This window comes from Microcaecilia unicolor, chromosome 1 (assembly GCF_901765095.1).
Source record: "Microcaecilia unicolor chromosome 1, aMicUni1.1, whole genome shotgun sequence".
NCBI lineage: Eukaryota > Metazoa > Chordata > Amphibia > Gymnophiona > Siphonopidae > Microcaecilia > Microcaecilia unicolor.
Window position 1 is genome coordinate 168,901,824 of NC_044031.1, and position 14,462 is coordinate 168,916,285.

Here is a 14,462-nt window from a genome sequence, read left to right on the forward strand (position 1 = left end):
CACCACCCTAACCACTAGGCCACTCACTTTGAGAATCAGGTGCTCAACATTAAAAGTTTATATTTACTTATTTATACCCCCCCCCCAGGCTCTCTCCCCGGCTATAGCCAGCTCTGCAATTTGGGGGGGGCGCAGAGGGGGACCGGGGGGAGAGCCTGTTGTTAAACATTTACCAGCACACCACTGCCTGTCACCAAACTCGCTGCCTCTCCGATCCAGTGGCTATCCATCGGCAAACGAACACTGGTTATTCCCAAAAAAGCCAGCTCTTGCTCCCTTCCTTCCTCCATATTAGCATAATTTGCATATACATATATGCAAATGAATATCCTAATATGCCCCGCCCCTTCCTTTGCCCCCCCAAATGAAACAGTCAAACTACGCCTATGATGGCAATACTTATGTACTTATGGGATGGGATGACTTCCCTATGAGGAAAGGCTAAAGCGGCAAGGGCTCTTCAGTTTGGAGAAGAGATGGCTTTGGGGAGATATGATAGAGGTTTATAAAATACTGAGTGGAGTGAAACAGGTAGATGTGAATTGCTTATTTACTCTTTCCAAAAATGCTTGGACTATGGGGGCATGCACGAAGCTACTATGTAGTAAATTTAAAACAAATCGGAGAAAATATTTCTTCACTCAATGAGTAATTAAACTCTGGAATTCAAGATTTTGGATAATTTGCTAAAAGAAAAATCCATAAGCCATTATTAAGATGGACTTGGGGAAATCCACTGCATATTCTGGGATAAACAGCATAAAATCTATTTTGCTGTTCTGGGATCTTGCCAGGTACTTGTGACCTGGATTGGTCACTGTTGGAAATAGAATACTGGGCTTGATGGATGTTTGGTCTGTCCCAGTATGGTAACTCATATGTTCTTATGTTAGGCGGAAATGTTTACCACGTGGATTTTTTAGGTGCCTGATATAGAATCTGGCCCAATATGCCTACAGATGCAGACCCCAACTGGCTTATTCTGGAAAGAAGGGTGATAAAGCCACTTAGTCTGCATATATTATTGGGATATGCCTCTGCTGAGTTTGTCAAAATCCTGTTATGTCATCAACTTTAAGAGCATTGGCCAAGCTAGACTGTGCCCAGCACATACTAATTTGGGATTCTCTTCAGTTCCCATGGTGGTGCAATCCTTGCTTTCAGATTGGACAGATAGGTGTCTACTGACCGCTTTGGATGTGGAAAGGCATCTCATCAATTAGAAGATGTTATATTACGTGGAGGGGCATTTTCGATATGACGTCTAAGTCCGACTTTAGACATTTTGCAAAAAATGTCCAAAATCTGAATGGGAAAGAAGGCCATTTTCAAAAAAGAAAAACACCTATCTTTTTTTTTTTTTTTTTTCAAAAATACCGTTTTGAACAAGGTTTCATGATTTGGACATTTTGTTTTTTGGTCCATTTTCGAAAAAAAAAATGTCCAACTGCAAAACGCACAAAATCAAGCCATTGGAATGTAGGAGCCAGCATTTTTAGTAGACTGGTCCCCCTGATATCCCAGGAAAGCAATAGGACACCCTAGGGGGCACTGCAGTGGACTTCATAAAATGCTCCCAAGTACACATCTCACCATTGCTCCCTTACCTTGTCTGTTGAGCCGCCCAAAACCCACCTAAAACCCACTACACACAACTGTACACCACTACCATAGCCCTTACAGGTGAAGGGGGCACCTATATGTAGGTACAGTGGGTTTCTGGTGAGTTTTGGAGGGCTTACACATTCGTCCACAAGTGTACCAGGTAAAGGGAGGTAGGAGCCTGGGTCCACCTGTCTGCAGTGCACTGCACCCACCACCAGACTGCTCTAGGGACCTGCATGCTTTTCTAATGGACCTCAGTATAACATCTGAGGCTGGCATTGAGACTGGCAAGTAATGTTTTTCATCACATTTTTGGGAAGTAGGAGGGGGTTAGTGACCACTGGGGGAATAAGGGGAGGTCATCCCTGATTCCCTCCAGCGGTCATCTCAGGGGCGTAGCCAGACAACAGATTTTGGGTGGGCCTAGGCAAGAAGTGTTCTCCCCCACCAGCAACAAAAACATATCTCAGCTGGCGAGAAAACGCTTCTTTCCATCTTGGCTTACCATCAGGGGGAAGTCTTCAGCTAATATAGTTTGGGATCTCCACCAGCTACCACTAAATGTGTGCTACTGTTTGGTGGGCCTGAACCCTAAGTGGGTGGGCCCTGGCCCACCCAGGCCCACCTGTGGCTACGCCACTGGGTCATCTGGTCATTTAGGGCACCTTTTGTGCCTTAGTTGTTATAAAAACAGGTCTAGCTCAAACATCTAAGTTTTAGTCCTGGACGATTTTGTTTTGTTCCATTATGTCTGAAAAACGTCTACGTCTTAGGAACGCCCCCTTGAGATTTGGATGCACTTCTGACGGACTTCATAGAAAATGTCCAAAAATATGTTTCGAATATATTGATTTGGGCATTTTTGTGAGAAAGAAAGGTCCAAATGCTGCTTTATGCCACTTTTTAGACATTTTTCTATTTTGAAAATGAGCCCAATAATCATCTAATGACTTCAGGAACTACAGAACAAGTTTCAACTCCCTTTTTCACAATGCTTTAAATAGATTCAGCTATCCATGTCATTCAGCTCTGAAAAAGAAAAAAAAAAGATTACAGTATTGTTTAATAGAGCCAGCATTTTTTTTATTATTATTTGTATTTGCTCACACCTTATTCAGTAGCAGCTCAAGGTGAGTTACATTCAGGTACTACTACTACTACTACTTATCATTTCTATAGCGCTACTAGACATACTCAGCGCTGTGCACTGGGTATTTATGCCAAGAACCTACTTTATAGCTCATGTATCATGTGCGTTTTATAAGTGACTTTGAATCTATGTCCAAATATTACAAACCATAGGCCTTAAAGCAGTCTGGGAAGCAGAAATGGGAATCTCTCTAGCTGATACTTGATGAAATTACTGGAAGCAAAGTATCAGGTGTTCTACTTCAGCTTTCTTGTCATAATTTATCTTTTAAATGGTACACAGGGCGTTATGGACACTGCTCAAACTGCACAGATTGAATAATGAAATATCAAACTCCTTTTGACTCTGTGCATCTGACATCGATACATTAGTTTTGTTTCTGTCCAATTCTGCAGGAATGTTGGCATCCAGTCTGACAGAAAATTTGGGGCATATTGTGACTTCAGAGCCACCTGTCATATCTTTTGATTATTAACCTCCCTGCTCTGGGAGGCAACTCAGTGAAGCAGAATACAAGATTATTAAGGATTACATTGGTGATTGCAATAGTCTATCTGTGCATGGAAAAATAACTCAGGGTTAAATGTTTATTTCTGATAGAATTCACTGAGGGCATCTTTTACTAAGGCACGCTCGTGTTTTTAGCATGCGCTAAAATTGTGGGCACGCTAAAAACATGAGTGTGCCTTAGTAAAAGACGCACTATCAGGCTTATTTTCGAAAAGAGAAGGGCGCCCATCTTTCGAAAACAATTCGGGAGATGGGCGTCCTTCTCCCAGGGTCGCCCAAATTGCCATAATCGAAAGCCGATTTTGGGCGTCCTCAACTGCTTTCCGTCGCGGGGATGACCAAACTTCTTGGGGGCGTGTCGGAAGCATAGCGAAGTTGGGACTGGGGCGTGCTTAACACATGGGCGTCCTCTGCCGATAATGGAAAAAAAGGGCATCCCTGACGAACACTTGGCCGACTTTACTTGGTCCTTTTATTTTTACGACCAAGCCACAAAAATGTGCCCTAAATGACCAGATGACCACCGGAGGGAATCGGGGATGACCTCCGCTTACTCCCCCAGTGGTCACTGACCCCCTCCCACCCTAAAAAAACTTTAAAAATATTTTTTGCCAGCCTCTATGCCAGCCTCAAATGTCATACCCAGCTCCCTGACAGCAGTATGCAGGTCCCTGGAGCAGTTTTAGTCAGTGTAGTGCACTTCAGGCAGGCGGGCCCAGGCCCCCCCCCCCCTCCTGTTATACTTGTGGTGGTAAATGTGAGCCCTCCAAAACCCACCACAAACCCACTGTACCCACATCTAGGTGCCCCCCTTCATCCTTAAGGGCTATGGTAGTCAGGGCCGGTCTTAGCAAGTGTGGGGCCCTATGCAGACCAATTTGGTGGGGCCCCATCCTAGCTCTGCCTACCCTAGCCCCGCCCCCACCCTAGCTCCACACCATTGATAAGATTATTCCATTTTTAGAACATTTTTTTATTTACGAAATTTCAAATAAAGACAAATGAAGCTAAACTTGTACAAAAAAAACTAATTGAAATAAGCACAATGCTATCATGAAACCTCCCCTCCCCAGAAATTATTCAGTTCAAGTCCACTACAATTAGTAGCGGGCCCAAGCCGGGGGTGGATGCCGCGCCGGTGGTGGCGGGAGCGGAGTGGCCGAGCCGCGGGAATGGGGATCATCTCAGGCGAGCGGAGGTCGGAGCGGAGGCACGAGCGAGGCAGAGTTGAGGCGCTGTGCGGGGCCCCCTTAGGCGTGCCGTGCGGGGCCCCCTTAGGCACGGGACGCCCTTAGGCGTGCCGTGCGGGGCCCCCTTAGGCGCGGGGCCCGGCACGGGACGCCCTTAGGCGTGCCGTGCGGGGCCCCCTTAGGCGCGGGGCCCTTTGCGGTCGCCTTGGTCGCCTCTGCCTAAGACCGGCCCTGATGGTAGTGGTGTACAGTTGTGGGGAGTAGGTTTTGGGGGGGGGGGGTGGAGGGCTCAGCACACAAGGTAAGGGAGCTATGCACCTGGGAACTTTTTCTGAAGTCCACTGCAGTGCCCCCTAGGGTGCCCGGTTGGTGTCCTGGCATGTGAGGGGAACCAGTGCACTACGAATGCCGGCTCCTCCCATGACCAAATGGCTTGAATTTGGTCATTTCTGAGATGGGCATCCTCGGCTTCCATTATCGCCGAAAATCGGGGACGACCATCTCTAGTGATGACCATCTCTAAGGTCGACCTAAATTTCGTGATTTGGGCGTCCCCAACCATATTATCGAAATGAAAGATGGCTGCCCATCTTGTTTCGATAATACAGGTTTCCCCGCCCCTTCGCAGGGACGTCCTGCGAGGACATCCTCAGGAAAACTTGGGCGCCCCCGTTCGATTATGCCCTTCCACATCTCATATATAAGTATGAAGCCAATACAGCAGAAAAGAAGGGTTATTTGGATGATTTTTATGTGTGTGGTCCACATTGAGAAGATTTGCTGAATTGTAATGCTGGTACCTAAATGTATTAAATGACTATTATATTAGTAGCTATATCCTCTGGGGGTGGGAGTGGAGAGGGAGCTTGCATTGTTCCAGTGGGATTTTATATATATATATATATATATATATATATATATATATATATATATATATATATATATGTGTGTGTGTGTGTGTGTGTGTGTGTGTGTGTGTGTGTGTGTGTGTGTGTGTGTGTTCTTGTTGTGTGGAATTTGTATTCTGTGTTATTATTTTCAAAAATTAATAACTTGGTAAACTTAAAAAAAAACATCTTTGAGAACCAAAGTGGTGTCTGTGCAGAAACCTCTTATACCTACTTCATCAATCAGAGTCAATCAAAAGACAGAAGACTGAAGCTAATGTAATAAGTATTGTAGGAAAAGCTTGAGTCCCTGGAGCTTTCCCAAGTGATAGATACTTAATAGCAGAGTCTCCCCCCCCCCCCCCCCCCCCAAAAAAAAAAAAAAACTGGATATTCAGTGCCAGGCCCAATCTCTTTATTGGCTGCCTATTTGAGCAAGGGTTATTTATTTTAATCATCTTTATTAAGTACAACTGCATACAAAAAACAAGGAAACACATAAGAAGGTATCCAAAAGTAGGAGAGAAGACACACGTGGTGGACTCTGATCCACAGGTTATTTTAAAGATTTCTTGCTGTTTATAAGATCTACTTTGGAGCAGCACCTATCTATCATACATACTTGACTACAAGTTGATCTCATGTATAAGTTGAGGGGAGTTTTGGGGCTAAAAATGGCCCAAATTGGTATGACCAGTGTATAAGTCGAGGCCACACACACACACACACTTCTCCCTGCCTCACTCATACCCAGGGGCGTAGCCAGACTTCGGTGAGAGGGGGGTCCAGAGCCCGAGGTGAGGGGCGCATTTTAGCCCCTCCCCCCCATTGCCGACCCCCCCCCATTGCCAACCCGCCACCACTTTTCACAACCTCCCGCCCTCTTGACCCCCCCTTCCCAGTGAACCCTCCCCCGCCGTCGCCTATCTTCAGTTATGCTGACGGGGGACCCAATCCCCGCCAGCCGACGTCCTCTTCATCCTGCAGTCAAAGTCTTCGTTCTGTTACATGCTGACATCCTGCACGTACATTCGTTCTGTTGCATGCTGACGTCCTGCACGTTGTACGTGCAGGACGTCAGCATGCAACAGAATGAAGACTTTGACTGCAGGACGAAGAGGACGTCGGCTGGCAGGGATTGGGATCCCCCGCCAGCAAAACCGAAGGTAGGCGACGACGGGGGAGGGTACGCGGGGGGGGGGTCGAGAGGGTCATCGGGAGGGGGGTCCAGGAGGAAATCTACGGGGGCCCAGGCCCCCTCAGGCCCCACGTAGCTACGCCACTGCTCACACCCCACCACACAGATCTTGCATACCCTCTCTACTGACTCTTCAGACACACATAGACCCAGCATACCCTCTCTACTGCAACTTCAAGCATGTCTATTTTATGTTGGTCTCCCCCCACCCCTGCCAGCATTACAAGAATCTCTCTGGCATCTTAATCCTCCCCTCCCCACCACCGACCCCCATGATGTACCTTTAAAACTCTCTTCCACAAAGCACCAGCACTGCAGTGGTACTGCTGAGCCACCTGAGCTCTGCTCCAGAGCGTGCCCTTTGACTCATCCCACCCCTTCTGACTCAACTTCCTGTTTCATAGGGGTGTAACAGGCTAAAGTATGCGCTTAAGTGAACCGTTGCACTGCCAGTGCTTTGTGGGCTTTTGAAGGTATGCAGCTGGGGGTGGGGGGTAGCGGGGGAAATTAAGATGCCAGAGGGATTTTCATACCATTGGGTGTGAAGGGGGGAGAATTGTCAGTATTTTTTTTAGCGCTATGGGTGTTACCCATAGATAGGACAGTCCTATTGTTTTTTTAAGCATTTTTTTTGCTCAAAGTTCCCAAAATGCCAGTATCCCACCCTGCTCAGTACATCCTGGGATGCACTGGGTGGGGCTTAACTTCCATATAAGGGTTAAGCCCCTCCCAGCACATCCCAGGATGCACCAGGCAGGGTGGGATGCCGCCATTTACGGAAGGTGCCCAAAGCGGAGGGAGGGAGGGAGTGTTAGTCCTTCCCTCCTCCACTTACTACTACTATGGAGAGGTAGGCCACCGAGGGAAGGGGGGAGTGAGGAAGGGTAGGTGGGAGGGTGGGCTGGCTAGCTAGATAGCAGTCCCACTGGACCACCAGAGAATTTGTATTTTGGAGTTGGGGGGCCTGGAGGTCCACCAGACCTCCAGGTTTTGTGTTGGGGGGTAGCAGGCTTAGTTTTGACAGTTTTGGGTCAAAATCCCAGACCTGTGGTCTCCCTCATTCCTCCCTCGCTGGCAAACCCTAATGCCAGCTCTGAGCTGTTGTAGGATATGCAGTGGTAGCAGTGCCCTTGTTTGCCAGCTGATATTGCTGAAGGGTTGGAAGGAAAGATTTGACTTTTTGCGGATGACATGAAGATAGGTAATAGAGTGGATACCCTGGAGGGAGTAGAAACAATGATAAGGGATCTCCAAAAATAAGAAGAATGGTCAAGGGTCTGGCAGTTAAAATTTAATCCCAAAACTACAAATGCTGGGTTATCTAAATATTTAGAATAGTTAAAATTTAATTCCAAGAAGTGCAGAGTGATGCACTTGGGGTGCAGAAGCCCAAAAGAGAGATACTGAATAGGAGGAAAGAGATTAGTAAACTCGACTCAGGAGACAGACCTTGGGGTGTTGGTATCAGAGGATATGAAGGTGAAGAAACAATGTAAGAAGGTGACAGCTGTGGCCAGAAGGATGCTAGGCTGCAATGAGAGAGGTATGTACCAGCAGAAGAAAGGAGGTGTTGATGTTCCTCTACAAGTCATTGATGAGGTCCCAGTTGGAGTATTGTGTTCAGTTTTGGAGGCCGTATCTTGCTAAAGATGTAAAAAGACTGGAAGCAGTGCAAAGAAAAGCTACAAAAATGGAATGGGATTTGCATTGCAAACCATACGAGGAGAGACTTACCGACCTGAACATGTAAACCTTGGAGGAAAGGAGAAACAGGGGTGATATGATACTGATGTTCAAATATTTGAACGGTATTCATCCACAAACAAACCTTTTCTGGAGAAGGGAAGGTGGTAGAACTAGAGGACATGAACTGAGGTTGAAGGGGGGCAAACTCAAGAGTAATGTCAGGAAGTATTTTTTCATGGAAAGGGTGGTAGATATGTGGAATGCCCACCTGCAGGAGGTGGTGGAGATGAAAATGTTAATGGAATTCAAACATGCGTGGGATAAACACAAAAAAATCCTGTTTAGAAGGAAAGGATCTACGGAATCCTAGCAGAGATCGGGTGGCAACACCAGTAATTGGGAAGCAAAACCAGTGCTGGGCAGACTTCTACAGTCTACGTCCTGATCGTAACTGAATAGATATGGATGGACTGGAATGTAAATTTTAAGGGGTTTCATTGTTAGCTTCAGAACTTTTAGTACAAGAACAGTGCTGAGCAGACTTCTACGGTCTGTGCCCTGAGAATGACAAGGACAAATCAAACTCGGGAATATATATAAAGTATCACATACCATGTAAAATGAGCTTATCTTGTTGGGAACTGGATGGATCGTTCAGGTCTTTATCTGCTGTCTTTTACTATGTTACTATGTTATATAATGAGACCCTTGTTTGCATGCATTTGCATGCAATTAGCGTTCAGAGCCAGCAAGTGTGTTATTACATGCACTCATCAGGTGGGAGCAAATGCGGACGCTAGTACAGTGCTATTGGCCTCTAGTGCCTGCATTTACTTCTGATCATTGGCCCCTCAGAGTACTGTGCACCAGGGGCATAGCCAGACTTTGGCAGGAGGGAGGTCCAGAGCCTGAGGTGAGGGGGCACATTTTAGCCCCCCCCCCCCCGGTGGCGCCGACCCTCCCCCCACTATTGCCGACCCCCCCCCCCCCCCGACAACCCTGTGGACCCCCCCTCCCACTGCCAACCCGCCGTCGCCTACCTTTGCTGGCAGGGGACCCCAACCCCCGCCAGCCAAGGTCCTCTTCTTTCTGCAAAAGGCGGGAGGGGGGTCGAGAGGGTCAGCAGCAGAGGGGTCCAGGGCCAACAGGCCCCACGTAGCTACGCCACTGCTGTGCACAATTCTGGAGACTCTACCTTCAAAAAGATATAAACAGAATGGAGTCAGTCCAGAGGGTGGCTACTAAAGTGGTCAGTGGTGTTCCTCATAAATTGTATAGGTGCAGACTTGAAGATCTCAGTATATATAGTACAAGACCAGGGAACACTCAATGAAATTACATGGAAATACTTTTAAAACAAATAGGAGGAAATATTTTTTCACTCAAAGAATAGTTGGCTCTGGAACTCGCTGCCAGAGGATGTGGTAAGAGTGGTTAGTGTATTTGGGCTAGTGTATCTGCTATTGAGACAGACATGAGAAAGCCAGTGCTGGCCATAGGATGGGTGGCATGGAATGTTGCTACTAATTGAGTTTCTAACAGGTACTTGTGACCTTGATTGGCTACTGTTGGAAGCAGGATACTGGGCTAGATGGACGATTGTTCTGACCCAGTATGGCTATTCTTATGTTTTTCAAGGCAGGGGAGGGTAAATATGATAGAGAAGTTGAAATACCTCTGTGGCATGAATGCACAGGAGGCGAATCTCTTTCAACTGAAAGGAAGTTCTCGAATGAGGGGACATAGGATGAAGGTAAAAGACGACAGACTCAGAAATAACCTAAAAAAAATATTTCTTCAAGGAAAGGGTGGTGGAGATGAAGACTGTATCAGTATTCAAGAGAGCTTGGGACAAGTACATAGTTTCTCTAAAGGAGTGATGGAGAGAGTAGATGGCTTGGATGGGCAAATTGGATAGGCTACATTTTTCTCTGTTTCTGTGTTTAAGTTCTGTTACTGAGTATTCTGCTTCTGATATATATAGTCTGAATAGTAGTCATAAAACTGGTGTAGAATGTCTTAGATTTCCCCATTAACATATATTAGAGTCTAGATTTTCTTCCTGTTTCCTGTTCTTAAGAGATTGGCCTAGCAAGTAGCTACTCTTCTTTCATCATAATATTGGGCCTTCTCTACTACCACTGAAATACCTACTTATCGGCTCATAATTGAATTATATTGGTATTTTAGATGCTGCAAAGATACCAGTAACATACTATTCCTGCCAGCTAAATTATTTTGCTCTTGAGTATATATATCTAATTCCAGATCATTAATTTTCTTCCATCTCATTCATTGTACAGTGATGGCATATTTTAAAACTTCTTTCCAAAGCGTAGCCTTGAAGGCATCCCACCATGTCACTAGGGAAGCATACATTATATTATTTTCTTGAAAATAATCCTTTATAATCTTATTAGCCATAATTTGGAGCTCAGAGTTGAACAAATATCCATTGTTCAATTTCCATACCATATGGGGGGGCTGAGGAATCTCAAATGCAATTGTTAAACTAACAGCTGCATGCTAAGATACCAGTATGTCGTGGATATGACAGATATTTGGTACTATATTTGGATTTATAATTTTTAATCCACCTTTGTCCAAGGCATCGTACAAAAATACATAAATAAAATCATGCAAACACATACATAAAATCTTGTAAATACACAATAGCATGATACACAATTATACCAAACAATAACATCCAGACCCTTTAGGTGATCCAAAGAAGTAACATAGTAACATAGTAGATGACGGCAGAAAAAGACCTGCACAGTCCATCCAGTCTGCCCAACAAGACAACTCATGTGTGCTACTTTTGTGTATACCCTACTTTGACTTGTACCTGTGCTCTTCAGGGCACAGACCGTATAAGTCTGCCCAGCACTATCCCCGCCTCCCACCACCGGCTCTGGCACAGACCGTATAAGTCTGCCCAGCGCTATCCCTGCCTCCCAACCTCCAGTCCCGCCTCCCACCACTGGCTCTGGCACAGACCGTATAAGTCTGCCCTGCACTATCCCCGCCTCCCAACCTCCAGCCCCGCCTCCCACTACCGGCTCTGCTATCCAATCTCGGTTAAGCTCCTGAGGATCCTTTCCTTCTGAACAGGATGGTCAAGTGCCAGGATAAAACACAGTTAAAAACAATGAGGTAAAATTGGAGGCAAATTAAATGCTAGTAATAGTCATCCTATGGCAAAAATATGTACATTAAAATATCACAGTAGAACACTTATATAATAGAAATCTGATAAATATCAGAAAAATACAAATCATACACCACAAAAGGCACCATGATAGAACATTCATATAACAAAGATATGACCATAATAACATAAGCGTTGCTTCGGCGATCTTTAGTTACTAAAAAATAACCAATACAAAGTAGGACTTGTGACATGAGAAAGAAAAAGTATAGTACTATCAGCAAATGTATAATATGCCAGGCTGATCATACCAGAAAGTAACATCCAGTCCCTTTAAGTAATCAAAAAGGAAGCATCATCAGATGTATAATATGCTAGGCATAAAAAATGTCTTTTCAGTTGATGTTTAAATGCCAATGCATGTTGTTCATTTTTCAGATATCTCGTCAATTCAATCCATGTTGTTGGTCTGGCTAAAGAGAAAGTTCCTCTTCTCACTATGTCCAAATGCACATGATTCAAAGCAGGCAATACAAAATCAGCAGACATCAGTGATCGCACTCGGCGATCTTTAGTTACTAAAAAATAACCAATACAAAGTAGGACTTGTGACATGAGAAAGAAAAAATATAGTCTGCGTAGTCTCTAGGTAGCAAATGTTAGGTGTCTGCTAATCCTATCTCCTGTATCGCTCCATGGTGTGACCATACCTCAAATATTGTGTGCAATTCTAGTTACCACATCTCAAAAAAGATGTAGTTGAATTAGAAAAGGTACAGAGAAGGACGACAAAAATGATAAAGGGGTTGGGGACAACTTCCCTATGAGGAAAAGCTAAAGCAACTAGGGCTCTTCAGCTTGGAGAAAAGACGGCTGAGGGGAGATATGATAGAGGTCTATAAAATACTGAGTGGAGTGGAATGGGTAGATGTGAATCTCTTATTTACTCTTTCCAAAAATATTAGGACTAGGAAGCACGCAATAAAACTACTAAGTAAAAAATGTAAAATAAACTGGAGAAAATATTTGTTGCCAGAGAATGTGGTAAAAGCAGTTAGCTTAGCGGGGTTTTAAAAAAGGTTTGAATAATTTCTTAAAAGAAAAGTCCATATTTCAAGGATAAGCAGCATAAAATCTGTTTTACTGTTTTTGGGATCTTGCCAGGTACTTGTGACCTGGATTGGCCACTACTGGAAACAGGATACCGGGCTTGATGGACCTTCAGTCTGTCCCAGTATAGCAATGCTTATGTTATTATGGTCTTATCTTTGTTATATGAATGTTCTATCATGGTGCCTTTTGTGGTGTATGATTTGTATTTTTCTGATATTTATCAGATTTCTATTATATAAGTGTTCTACTGTGATATTTTAATGTACATATTTTTGCCATAGGATGACTATTACTAGCATTTAATTTGCCTCCAATTTTACCTCATTGTTTTTAACTGTGTTTTATCCTGGCACTTGACCATTTTACTATTATTGTATTGTTAATTCAATGTAAGTTATTTTTAGCAAGCTATACCTGTTCTACACCACTTTGGGTGAATCTCTTCATTAAGGCAGTTAATACATCCTACTAAATAAACAAAATATGATAATGCAAATACAACTGAAGCTGGTATGTTCTGCATGGCGGGGATAAGCCAGCAGGAAGTTGCTAGGACTGGTTTGAATTATTATGATGAGTGTTGGAATGCTCCCTATCCATGGTGTGTAGCTCTGACTTACACACATAGAAAAACAGTTCAGGATTCTGTGATCTGACAGCTGAGGTCAGATAACATCACAGCCTGCAATAAGGCCTCTGCAGGAAATCGTCTCTCTTGGGTTTTCTAAAAACAGAGTCAGAGGGATCTCAAGGCATAGGGGAAGGGTTAAGTTCAGCTTGGTGGTTTCTCCCTGTATCTATTGCTGTATAAACAGGGTTGCCTAGGTGTTGCATAAAAATGTAAATCATTTACACCACTGTGTACACCTGGTCAGACTTATCTTTGGTGACAAGAACTAGGATTGCACACCTTTTCTGTCAAAATTCAATCCTATTTACCTTTGTTACAGTTTAAATCAATCCTAGTATATATATTAAGATAGAGGTACAGCAGGCAAGATTGTTTAAGACACAGCTAGAGGAATAATATCAGATGTTATTGTGTGGTATATAGCAACTGCCTTATCATAAGTGCTGTTTCAACTATAGACCCTATAATGTGAGGCTCTATTGTCAGCATGAATGCCAAATCTCCTTCACCTTGTGACTGTTTCCATTACTGGGTGCTATTTTCATGCTCTTGCAGTGGATGGAGTTATTTGTGGCAAATGGCACATGGGAGAAATGCTATGTGGCTAATCCTTGGGTACAGTGATACGCAGTGGTAGCAGAGGCCCTTGGCCTACTGCAGGAATTTAAAAAAAAACACTGTCTTGCTACACAGTACTGAAGAAAAGGGAAGGGAACAAGACGGATGCAGAGAGGAAGAAAGGGAGAATGAACGAAGAGAGATGTGGAGGTGAGAAAAAAGAAGGGAGGAAAGGAAGGGGGAAAATTAGAAAGACTGAGGAAGAACAAGTGAGGATGAACAAGTAGGGAAAACAGGAAGGAAAAGGGAACAAGAGACCAGGGCCGCCAAGAGGGAGGGGGGCAAAATTCCACAGGCCCAGCCTCCAAAGGGAGGCTAGGCACTGTCAAGCTTCTCTGTACAGGTTGGCAGCTCCTCGGCTTTAAATCGTTGCCCTTCCTGTGCATCTCTGACTTCTTCCCTTCTACTGTCCTCCTCCGTACCCTCTCCTCTCTTCTTCTTCCTGCCTGCCTGCTTCCAGGTCTGTCTCTCTCCTACTCCTGTGTGCCAGGATGTGGATGATTGTATTAGCGCGATAACCAAGGTAGGTTATCATGTTAGTACAATCATCCGGGTCCCAGCACACAGAAGCAGGAGACGACAGACCGAGGGAGGAACAGTCAGATACAGGAAGGCAAGGGAGCGGTCGAGAACAGCGGCCCGAATGTGGGGGATGTTGCGGCAGTACATGTGGGGGGGGGGGGGGGTGGTAGTCCTGCCCCAAGCCTAGGGTTACCATATGGC